The following is a 12,174-nucleotide window of genomic DNA, read 5'->3' on the forward strand; positions in this document are numbered from 1 at the left end:
TTCACTATAATTTAGAGTATGTCCTTTTCCCTCCAGATACTGCCAATATTTATTTAATATTTTTTGTATTATGTTAGTAGTAGCATATACATTTCAAATTATTGTAGTTTTCTCTTTCATTAGTATTATCAAATTTGGTTTTATTTCAGGTGCAACTTATTAATGGAAAGGTAAAGTTTCAGTTAACAGCGCTCTTTTTAACTCCCCTTCCTCTATCTTTAAGGACCATTACAGAGAGTGGCTGTAATGCAACCACCATCTATTTTTGGCTTGCAGCCATCCATAAGCCAAATTTTGTTGGTTTTCTCTTCTACTGTTAATTGTAAAGGACGCCTTATTCTGCCATTGGAACAAGCTGAAGAAGATACATTTACTGCAACCATAATTTCAGACATGCGAATGTTTGGGTTACCAGTCCATGAAGCTTACTCAGACCTCCTGGTCCTTCTCGGGCTCACCCATAAGTACATTTTCCATCTTATAATGAAATGCTGCTCAGCACATCCAAGTTTATAACTTGATAGATCTTTATGGTTTGGTAAATCATAACCCAGCTCAAAAATGGGTATTTCTAGGTGCATTGTGACTCAGCGTACTATGTTCAAGCAGAACATCATCACCACAGCCCAGTAACACACCAGGAGCTACTGCTAGGAAAGCATATGATGCCTGCAATGGACTTCAGATGGCATAGCATTGCTTTCAGAACCCCAGTGGCCTACACTGTGATGTTCCTACGGAAAATTTCCATAAACTCCACAATTTATCTTCTTCTACCACTGACACCTCCAATACTATAGTGTCTGTTGGATCACAAGGCACAATTGGCAGCACAATCTGCAAAGTCTGGATCTGCTGTGTAGTCTTTTCCTGCTCTGTGTCCCTGTCAAAGCGCTCTGAGTCCCAAAGTCAAAGTCCCTTAGGTGACAGCCTAAGGTGTTACCTGGTATCTGGGCCTGACCAATATTTCTTGGTATGAAATGTGTTGTCTCAAAAACCTGAGCAGTTCTTTCAGATGTCCTTTTTTTATAGTAGGGGAAACGATGTAGCAATTTGACTTTTACTTTGGATCCATACCAGCTCTGCTAAAATAATATGTTCATGAATCTCCTTAGAATTTATTTTCCACCACCTTGAGTTCATATGACCTTCCATGGTCTCAAGTCTTCTCTTGCTTTTTCTGCCTAATCAGCATGATGTCATAAGTCTAATGGATGATTGTGAGTAAGCACTTGCTTCTGAAGGAGAAGGCATTTTAGCCTACGTACATTCACTAATGAACACATTAGCTGAAGAACATATTTACTAAATCAATGGCACCTTATCACGTTCCATTATTATTATTCTACTCTAGCAATGATATCATCTAGCATGGCAACTGCAATCAGGACTGCTAGCTGGCTGAGCTTGCAATTCTCTGAGATCCACGTAGTTTCTGTAGAAGAGTAGACTAGGTGAATTAAATGGAGATATGATAGAGACCACCACCCTTGTATCTCTTAGATTTTAATGGGAATACTCTACCGTTCACCGTGGAATGCAATAGTGATTTTTATTTGCTATTTTGACTAGAGCAAGGAGCAGTTTCAGAGGCTTCCATTTTACTTTCACCAATATGATAGATCGTACCCCACGGGACCAAGTCACCCAATATCAGCATCATTCTCTGCCAAGTATGTCATACCAATTGTATATTTGGGGATTAGGGAAATCACTGTCAGTGGGTTTATGGACTTCACAGTCCCGTTGCAAGTGAGACTTTAGCCAGAGTTTCTCTTTTTACCCTGCCAGTATATGCATTCTTTCTAACAAGGAGACATAACACTTTGCATCTCTGGGTTAACAATGTCCATTTTTACCCTTTGTTCAGTAATCCTTAAAATATCTGGATAATTCCCACATATAAAATTTCCACATATACAATCCTTAAAAAAAAATGTTCGCATGTGCCTGTGATGGTTAATATTGACTGCCAACTTGATCGGATCATAGGCTGTGAAGTATTGTTCCTGGGTGTGTCTTTGAGGGTGTTGCCAAAGGAGATTCATATTTGGGTCAGTGGACCGGGAAAGGCAGACGCACCCTCAATTCGGGTGGGCACAATCTAATCAGCTGCCAGCATGGCCAGAATAGAAACAGCCAGAAGAATATGGAAGGACTAGACTGGCTCAGTCTCCAGCTTACATCTTTCTCTCATGCTGGTTGCTTCCTGCCCCCGAACATCGAACTCCACGTTCTATTTTTGGACCTTCAACTGCAGACTGGAGGCTGCACTGCTGTCTTTCCTACTTTTGAGTTTTGGGGACTCAGACTGACTTCCTTGCTCCTCGGGTTGCAGACAGCCTAATGTGAGACCTCACTTTGCGATCATGTGACTCAATACTCCTTAATAAACTCTCCTTCATATATACATCTATCCTCTTAGCTTTGTCCCTCTAGAGAAACCTGACTAATACATTGCCTTTGGGAAAGAACTGTAGGAAGTATTGAAGTACATCCTCACTGTAGTACTGCAGTGTCCTCCGTAGGGACCTGACCTTCTCCTAAATCCGTGGGTTCCAGAATTAGAAATTAGTTTGGCTTCAAAAACCTTTGGAAATGACCTTGATTTTCTATTAGGATGACAATCCTCAGCCTTCCACCTCTTCGTTATTTCCTCTTCTGATTTCAGATGTAAAGCAAATTTCATAATGGCTGCCTATCTTCTTTGCCTCTAGGGATACCATGTTCCTTTAAGCATCTTCAAAACTTCCTGCAATTAGTGATCCCTAGGCAGACCCTCTGATCTTCTAGTCATTAAGGTCATTGTGACTCTCTGGCCTATGGTGGTCTCTATTGCTTCAGGGCTGATCATCCCATCAATGGTAACAAGTCTGATTCTGTGACTCCCTCTCCTACCTGCCTGCAGAGGAGAGCCTCCACTGAGCTTTAATGACGCTGGTGTTCCTCTCATTCATGCATTGCTGATGGCCTCTGGTTCTTTTCATGCAAATAATCCTGGGGTGAGTCGTTCTGCCTCACACATACCTTGAATGTATATTCAAGCACACCAGGCTTTTTTATCCCTTTCTCTGTCATCTGCCAATGGCACTCAGGTATTTCATCTTCATTAGCAAAAGGCACCACTCACTTTAACCTTCTTGGACTCACCTTAGCATTGAGGCTTTCCCATCTCTGGGGACCTTGCCAGATATTAAATTCTCTGTTTCAAAGCAATACCCCCAAGTCTCTAAATTCTTGCTTATGGAAATTTTTCTAGCTCCCTTGATCCAGTACCCTCAAAATCCAGTCCCAAATGTACTTTCTTAGCTACTGATAGTATATGCTAGCTAATTCTTACGGCTCTTTGGAATGTAGTATCTTCTTTCTTTATCATGTCCGACACATCTCAGCAGATTATACTGGGATTTAACTCTACTGAGTGGTTTGGCATCCAGGAGAAGTGGGGGGACAATCCCTGAAAAGGGCATCTGCTGCCTTGCAAGGAAGAAGCCTCTGCAGTCTTTCCATAGTGGGAATGGGGGCCATCTCTGCAATCATGTTGGCTGCAGGAAAGTCTGCAGAGACACAATCTTCAGGGATGTACCCACATTTCAGGGTCTTGAGTTATTTGTTTGTTTGTTTAAATTCAGGGCCGTGACCTTTGTGTAATGGACCTTCCCGGGCTCAGCGTTTAAATGTCTAGAGCTCTACAACTCTTACTTAGTCTTATGCTTGCTGTTCAGCTGTGTCTGCTTTTCTACTGCAAGACAAGCTTTGGTAGCTTACAAAAAGGCCCTCAGGTCCTCACATATCCTTTAACTCTTCATAAACCACCTTGGATTCCTCATTATCCCTCTGCAGGTGATCAATACAATTTCGGGATAAGTAGCCGATTCCACTCTCCGTTAGCACTGTTCCCTCAATGCCTTTTAAATGCTAGAATCATTGCAGCAGTAAGAGAGTTCCCTCCCACCAGGATGTTTTCCCAGGTTACCATCAGTGAAAGTTTTAGCAGTTGGGCCACTGCTCTGTGCCAGGAACCATCTGTGCCCCACATACCACTCAGGGCCTTTCGTGCCAGCCAGTTGGCAAGCAACCTGGTCCCCCAACTCCATCTTACCAACTGCTTTTCTGGCACCAACTGTTTTACTTAGGTCCTCCGAGAAGCAGACACCACAACAGAATTAGAAACGCTTGAGATTTATCAGGGAAAATGCCCATGAAGCCTAAAGGAGAGCGAGAACAGGTAGGTGAGCCTCAAACCACAATGCAGGTTTGACACCATGAGGAAAAAGAGACACAGAATGAGAATTTGGTCAGAAGCCCCCACCCCCACCCAATCTACAGTGCATCTCTGAAAAGATCTTGGCCAGAGCCGTAGGGAGCCCAGAGCACAGACTGTTCATTACAGGACTCTGCGGTGAGCAGAAATGGGATGCTTTAGAGTCCAGGCCATGTGTGGTCATTGGCTGGGAGCAGCTCAGGGAGAGAGTTGTGTTGGCGTGTACACTCTGGAGGGTCCTGAAAGGTGTCTCATAACTAACAGGTGTTCTTAAAGGGATATGAATAAGTAGGGCATTCAAGCACTTGAGATATTCTATGTACTGGCCTAGAAAATGGTCACATAGGTATGTGCACTTTGTAATAATTAACTAAGTCATAAATATAAGGCAAATGCTTTTGTAATATAAGACAAATATAAATATAAGACAAGTATATATGTATTTTATATACAAATATATGTGTTATGTAAATTTACTACAAAGATGTCATGTAATAATTAACTTAGTCATAAATATAAGACAAATATTTTTGTAATATAAGGCAAATATAAATATAAGACAAGTATATATGTATTTTATATACAAACATATGTGTTACGTAAATTTACTCCAAAGATGTCATGTAAAGAATGGAAGCCACTATTCTGAATAATTCTACCTAAATGTCCTAGGAGCAACCCACCCTTAGAAAAAAAATCCCACAGTAAATTATAAGTAGTTTGGTTTTTGTTTGTGTCATTCAGAAAATTGACTCATTTCTCCCACCACACTCTGTATAATCTCAAAATAATGAGTTATTTCTGCATGATATATAGTAACCAAAGACAAGGACTCCTTTTTTGAATCACAACATTCTTAGAATCACTAAGCCTCGTAAATGTCTTTTTTTTTTTCATGCATGATTTTAGGCTGTACTGAAACCCCATGTTTAATGCATTATTTTGGGGTGTCTGCCCAGGCCTGAGTCTGATTGCCTCTGGGATGGAAAGAGAATAGCTGATATTGCAAGTCCTGTTTTGCAAAATCTGTAGCTGTTCAAGCGCCTTAGATAGAATTTGGATGAGTAGCCTGGAGTATTGGCCAAGATATGTTCCCAGTCCTGTTCATATAGTCCCATTATCTGTCTGCCCTGACAGCCACAACTCAGAGCCTTTATCTCAAAAAGAAAAATCATAATAATAAATGGAAACATTTAGTTTTGCAAATTTTGAGCTTAGAATCTCTGCTTTAGGTCTCAAAACAGCTCTCTTGTTCTGGTCATGGCCTTTCTTTCCAGAAGCAGGATAAAGTCACATTTACAAAAGTGAGAAAATCATCCCCCTTCAAAAAAAGAGGAAGTATCAAGTACATTTGGAATTTCCAACTGTGAGCTCTCTGTGAATGGAAGATTTCAAAAAGTAAAGTGTAGAAAACTTCCTGGAACTAGAAGGACAACTGTATTTTTTATTACTATTGGACATCGTATCATTTTCTTTCTCAAATTTCACAAATGCCTCTTAATTAATAAGTATTTCGTCAATAAAAAGTCAGAAGTAAAGAAGAATTGACTTTGTTCTGTCTGTCTTGTAAAATGACTTCCAGACTCCACAAAATGAAATTATAAGTAAAACATAATCCTTCTAAAGTGTGTTTTGATGGGACTATTTTTCAAAATGTGATTAGAAAGTAACAGCTATGTTAAAACTTATGACATAAATTCAACATAGGGCTTTTAGAAGGATTTTTTTTCTTACTAACAAAGTTTCATTACTCAAGATTAATGTGACAACAAACAAAAAATGCTCTATTTCTTTCCTGCCTTCTTCAGAGGGCAGCTTTAAACCTGGCTGCTGCAGGTTTCAAAGACAGATGGCAGACATGTGTTTTTAGGCATTTGTTCAACAAAGCTGCACATCATGATCTGGCCCCAGCAGAAAGAGTGATAATAAAGAAGTGTCCTTCGGTTGACAAGGGAAGAAAGAATTGGAAAAAAAAAGTAATATCCTGAAATAAACTTCATACATCCATGAAAATAAAGGAATGTAAAACTGAATAGATTGGAGTTGGAGCTCTTTTTTTAATCATGTCAGCCAAAAGCGTTCCAGTCAGTAGTCTGAACATACCACAGATTAGGACAGATTTACCACTTGACTTCACTGAATAACAATCTCAAAGCTTAAAGGAATCTTTGTAAAAGAGACATAGTGAAGCTTAATGCATTCTGATTTTTTTCTAAAGTCAGAATGTTGCTTATACATGAAGTCTCAGAATACAAAATGTAAAGATAAGGAAGCCTCTCTTGAATACACAATGACTTTGGAAACAGGGGGGAAAATCCTGAAATAGTGCCTGAAAAAACCAAGGAGTCTTTCTAGAACAAGAATGTAGAATGAAGGAAACGCCTAGGGCTTTGGCCTGGAGCTATGTGTATACAGCAAGACTGATTCAGTTATTCTGTAGCTGTTTCCTTTTTTGTTTAAAATAATCCAATAGCTGCAAAATCAATCTGAGACCTTCACGGTTTATGTTATCCAATTTTCAAGACAGAAGCAAAAATGATAACCAAACTGCACTTGCCGATAAGCCATTTCTATAATCAAAACTTCTATGATTGAGGTAAGTGGAAAATATTTGTTGTTGCTCTTGTTTAGTGTAACCCTTTTCCTATCAAGTTTATCTAGAGTGCATACAAATCACATGAATAAACCAATAATGCCAACTTCTGTTTTAAAGTGCTATTGTGGAGAAACTGTTACCTCAGATGACAGTTGTAAAGCTGACTACTACCTGGAATTGGTACTTTATTTTCCATGAACATTTGTAGCATAATCCATATAAAAGCGTGATGAAATAATCAAGTTGTACCACCTCACTTTAATGGAGCATACACATTTCATATAACCTGGGAGTGTGGAGGAGGAGAGAGTGTTTATGGGATGTGGAATCAACCACAAATGAACGGGCTTCTGACAAAGAGTAGATGTTTACAGCTAATTCATAACCTGGCTGTGCATCTTTCCCCCATAAAAAGCAGAGGCATCTAGGAGAATCTTTCCCAGCATCCATGAAACATATTCACAGATACAGCCATTCATCACTTAACAACAGAGATATATTCTGAGAAATGCATTGCTAGGTGATTCTGTCATTGTGCAAACACATCCTAGATGGTGCTCACACAAATCTAGATTGGATAGCCTGTGACATACCTAGGCTATATGGTACAGTCTATTGCTCCAAAGCTAACCTGTGTAGCATGTTACTCTACGGAATATCATAGGCAATTGTAACACAATGGTAAGCATGTGTGCATCTAAACCTATCTGAAAGTAGAAAAGGTATAGTAAAAATATGGCTTTATAATCTTATAGGACCCCATTGGATATGCAATGCGTGACTATGTTTTAGCTGAAAGCATCAGTCTGCTTGTTTTAGAGAGAAGCAGAGCCACACCCCCAGTCTTTCTACCATGTATTTAGATCTTAGAGATTAGGAATCAAAAGCATGAGCAATGCAAGCAAAAATGCAGATGATAAGATTTGTGTGAGGCAATACAAGATGGAAGGTTTTTATATGGAGGAATTCAGTTTAAGCAATCAAAGAAAGAGATGTGCAGAAACCTCTAGTGTATGAGCTCCAAGTATTTTGGTCAACACAGTGTGTGGATTAGCAGAAAAAGCTGAAACAGAACCTGGAGCTACCAAGGAACAGAGGAATCTGGGGAGAGATGCTAATCAAGCCATTAGGAATGCAGGATTTACCAACACCCAATTGAGAAAAGGCTGTTAACGTTGCCGTTTTATCTGCATGATATTTATAATTGCTGTAAATATGTGTAATCTTGAATGCCCACATGCCACTCCAGTTTGCTGGCAAAATTAGTCTCAGCAAAAAATTGTACTGAACTTTAGCCCCTGAAAGTCCTCACCAGCATAATTACTATGTCAACCCCTCTCCCTCCTCACGTCTTCAGTTGGTTTTAGGAATTCTCAAGCACATTAATGGTCTTACTTTTGGACTCATCATTTAAGTTGCCACTCACGGATTTTGTGAGGTAGTCACCTCGCCTCTACCACTGCTGCTATTCTAGAAAATGAACTCTGTTTCCTTATCACTCCAGCAGGCACAGCCAGCACCTCCACCTCTGAAAATTTCCAGGGCCCTCTGGTTGCAACTACTGCATTCTGCACAGAAAGAGAAAGAATGCCCTTCTCCCAAACTCTGTGTGATGTTGTCATCTGGGTCTTAATGCAGTACTGTGGGTGCTGTGAGTCACCAAGTTCTCTTGCTAAACAGTCCCTGTTTCTCAGGAGTCAAACAGAAATGGCCCTGCCCCTGTATCCCCAGTCATCATCTCTTTCTGCTCAACACTCAGATCTCCTTCAGCCCTCACCCTTATCCCAAAATGCCCCCTTTTAGCTGAAGTAAATCAAGCCAGAAAAAGCTATCAAGCACAGCAATGAAAATCCATGACAAGGAATGATGGGCACTGGCCTGGCATATCTGGTGGCTTACTCAATTGTTGTTATATTGCAGTGCTATAAAGAAATTGCCCTCAAAAAGATGACACCTATTGGGTATCAGTCCTAGGAAGTCAAAGTCCACATCTGTCACAAAGCATAAGGCAATCATTTGCTTCTGGAAGTTTCTCTGGGCTCTTACCACAGGACAAAAGCTTTCAGAGGGGAATAGGAGGTATTGCCTTTTACTCACTGCCAAGGTGGAGGGTGGGCTAAGGATGGACAGTTGCTGATTCAGAAGAGCCTGGAAAGCATCCAATGGGAGGGCTCCAGGAAGCCGGCTCCTTTCGTTTGTCCATATCCGATAAAATCTTAAGTTTCCCATGTGAACTAAGCAGACCAGGGAAGAGCAGGAGTTCTGGAGACCAAGAGTCCTGTAGGCAAATGTTGGCCTGCCATTCATTAACTGGGTGATATTGGCTAATTTGCTTAATAAGCCTATTCAAGCTTTGGTTTCTTCATCTACACAATGGAGGGAAAATAATAACTGCAGTTGTCATTGAAGACTCAGTGAAATCATGCCAATCAAGGGTTTGTCTCAGAGACAGGAAGTGGTCAAGAGCTGTTGGCTACCATTACCAATACAGTAGACACAGGCAAGTCTGCAGCTGCCTAACATACATATTAAGTCTCCTTTAGAGAATTCATTCCCTAACAGTTGCCTTTAAATGGAAGTTAGATCAGACTCTAAATATTGTCACCTACAAAGAGGGAAGGATAGATGCTGCAGGCATGGCAGCACGTTGCTGGGGGTTTTGACAGAAAAAAAGCCTTTAGGAGCTTGACCTGGACTACAGCTGGATCAACTGATAGGGAAGAAATTAAAGAGGGACACAGAAATGCACTGTGGCTGTCTTCCAAATGATGTTTCATAAAGTTTGACTTCACACGAAATCAAGGGGAAAAAATCTGGTTCTATTTGGAAGGCATAGGCAGGTCTGACTTTAAGTCAAGAAATGCAATAGAATCACATTCTCGCGAGGGAAGCTATTGAGCATGGCGCTCACCATGGAGCATACAGTGGCAGGTGGCTCTATGGCAGTGTGCCTGGAGGGAAAAACCAATCCACTGACACTACAGGAACTCTCTGAGATACAACTTATGGGCCTGATGGGGCCCACTTCATCCCTTGAAGATAATTACAGAGACATGAGCAGGGATGCAGAACACACACAGACACAGATTCTACAGTCTCATTGAGTGTCCTGAAGGAGCAGCCCTGTGAAATACGTCTTGTACTCCTAAAGGCACTGCATGCATTATGCAGGTGCTCCCAGCTGCCCAGGAACACCAAAGTCTGCTTGGTTACTCATCAGCTCAACTGAACTTTATGCACTGACACACTAGCACCTGCAGAAACTGGATTCCTTGTGTGGGTGAAAAGTGGGTCACAGAGAGAAGCTGCACAAAGCCTTTTCTGAGAGTTACAAGGCAAACCGAATAGAGCTGAATTAAAATCATGTGTGACTGTCTCCATTCCACAGATTATCATCTACATCTATAACCAGAGATCCAATGATGAAAAATAATATAGCCAGATAAAATTATGGGGAATATTTTGAAAACCATGAATGTGAATTTTTCATTTGACTTTCTACGTTCATGATCTCTACCCAACTTGGCCCAAGGCAACCATCTGCATGGAAAACTGGGATTTGTTCCAGAAAGAATGAGCAGGCAAAGACTGAGATTATACTTAGCTTCTGACACTGAAAACAGGAACTTTTAGCAACATGGCTTCTTACTAATACTCTAAGTTTCTTTATTGTCTCTGCTGAAGGATTCTACGCATTTTCTTACTCCACTGTGTGTGTGTGTGTGTGTGTGTGTGTGTGTGTGTGTGTGTGTGTGTGTCTTTCTAGATAAGTTCTGGCTAGGGGAGCAAGTCAATATGACATGCAGTGTTGGGATCAACTAAAAGCATTATATACTAGAGGGATATGGGGATACAGGGGATAAAAACCAGAGAGAAGAAAGGGAGGAGGGAAGGCCATGACATGAGTGACCCGATTTGTTCCTCTCTAAGCTTTGTCCAAAGGGGGTGTGCATATTAGGTAATTGACATTTGGGGATTCAGGTCAGTTGGGGGCTTCTGGAATTACAGAAGAATACCGAATTTTAGTTGTTCTGTAACCACCTTATTCATATCCTTATTCTAATCAACCTGGTTGATTGGCAAAGTCAGGCCTGTGTTTTAGCTTTACTGGGTCATCTAGGCTTTCAAGTAATGTAGACAGGACCCAAGGACACCTGAGAATCTGGCTGGGGCCATGTTTGAGAGCTGTGTTGTCACTGCAGGGAGGCAGCTCTGCATCCAGGACACGATCCAGACAAACAGCAACTGGGGGTTGCCCTCAGGACTTGGAGGGCTTCATCCCAACCAAAGGAGAGGAGTTGCAAACAAAGTAACCTGTGATGCATCGCAGGCACTGACCAAAGCAAGGGAGGAGATGTGGCAGCTGGAATGCAGCTATGGAACCACAAGGGACAAGGGACAACACTCCAGAAGCCAAGGAACCCCAGGAAAGCACGTGTGAGGACGCTGGTTTTGCTTTTGTCGTGAGATCTTGTAAGTCTCACTATTCCTGACACCAAGTTGACTTCTTGAAATGAGTCCAGTCGCTAAGCAGAAGACGGACAAATAAGCAATCAGATAAACAATGTCTGTTTTTTTCCTAAAAGACTGAGGCGAACATCTTTTCTAAATTGCAAATCAAATTACATTTTAACTCAAGTATGAATGTCAGTTGTGTATTGTTTCAGCTTGTTTGTTTGCTCCCAGGTAAACAGTAGCAGGAAACCAGATTCATTATAGCAAACATAACAGGGCTACATACACTCTGTTCATTTCAGCTAAAGTCAAAGTGGAATTTGCCATCCGCCTTTGTAATTATGTCATATGAGAGCTAGGAAAGGATAGATGGTCAAATAGAAGTACTGGGTATTTGCGCCTTGCCAAAATGAACTCCCTGAATGAAGAGATTTATTACAATAATAAGAATTGACAGTCAGGAAAGGTGGTTCATGCCTGTAATCCCAGCACTTTGGGAGACCGAGGTGGGTGGATCGATTGTGCTTAGGAGTTTGAGACCAGCCTGGGCAAAATGGTGAAACCCAATCTCTACTAAAAAGACAAAAGTCAGCTGGGCATGGTGGCATGCACCTGTAATCCCAGCCACTCAGGAGGTTGACACAGGAGAATCACTTGAACCTGGGAGGTAGAGGCTGCAGTGAGCTGAGATCATGCATATGCACTGCAGCCTGGGTGACAGAGTGAGATTCTGTCTAAAGAAAAGAAAGAAAGACAGAAAGAGAGAGAAAGAGAGAGGGAGGGAGGGAAAGAAAAGAAAGAAAGAAAGAAAGAAAGAAAGAAAGAAAGAAAGAAAGAAAGAAAGAAAGAAGAAAGAAAG

At 41.1% G+C, this 12,174-nt stretch overlaps 1 long non-coding RNA gene across 1 annotated transcript in view; it reads left to right on the forward strand.

Annotated features, from left to right (window-relative positions):
- Window positions 1-12,174, forward strand: part of LOC119472608 — a 247,208-nt gene that overhangs the window by 47,276 nt on the left and 187,758 nt on the right. The window lies entirely within an intron of this gene.

This window comes from Cebus imitator, unplaced genomic scaffold (genome assembly GCF_001604975.1).
Source record: "Cebus imitator isolate Cc_AM_T3 unplaced genomic scaffold, Cebus_imitator-1.0 Scaffold108, whole genome shotgun sequence".
Classification (NCBI taxonomy): Eukaryota; Metazoa; Chordata; class Mammalia; order Primates; family Cebidae; genus Cebus; species Cebus imitator.